The sequence below is a fragment of the Frankliniella occidentalis genome, unplaced genomic scaffold, assembly GCF_000697945.3.
Source record: "Frankliniella occidentalis isolate FOCC.00 unplaced genomic scaffold, Focc_3.1 Scaffold342, whole genome shotgun sequence".
Classification (NCBI taxonomy): Eukaryota; Metazoa; Arthropoda; class Insecta; order Thysanoptera; family Thripidae; genus Frankliniella; species Frankliniella occidentalis.
In genome coordinates, this window is record NW_026267465.1 from 182,452 (window position 1) to 183,033 (window position 582).

The 582-nt window shown below is 67.4% G+C and overlaps 1 protein-coding gene across 1 annotated transcript in view; it reads left to right on the forward strand.

The window, feature by feature from the left end:
• The window catches only part of LOC127751100 (uncharacterized), a 10,998-nt gene that overhangs the window by 9,077 nt on the left and 1,339 nt on the right, over positions 1-582 (forward strand). The window lies entirely within an intron of this gene.

Sequence of the window (582 nt, forward strand, 5' to 3'; positions counted from 1 at the left end):
GGGGGTGGCGGTGGGGGCGGCCGAGGGCCGGCAGCGCCCGTCCCTCCAGGAAAGACAATCAATCAGACACGCCACTCCGGATAAAAGAAAAGGGAAGCACGACGTGCGCAAGCCACTTAGCCCCGGGCGGCACGGCCACGGCGCGCGCCCTCGGCAGAGACGCACGGCAAAAGGCCGAAAGGGGCGAAAGGTTTAAAAGGACAGAATTTTAATTGGTACGGGAAATTAGTTTGCGTCCGGAACTTCCCCCCTGCTTTTGGGTCCCTTTTTGCGCTGCTCTCGCTCCCCCGCGCCTTTGGGGATCCGCCGCCGTACGGTCCGGGCGGGCAGGGTTCGGGGCACGGCACGACCAGAGGGACGTCCCCCCGACCGCCGCCAAAATCTCCATCCGGTCCGCCTCCTCCGGGTCCCGGGCGGGGGCCTCACTCCTCGGCACGAACCCCCGGGTGGCGCTGCCGGCCGCCCCGCCCGGGTCCGACCCGCACGTGGTGCGAGCCGCATTCGGGTCGGATCTAGATCCTGCCACTAAATCCCACCGCCATTCATACTCAAATGACAGCGCGGAGAGCGCGGCGGTGGGGC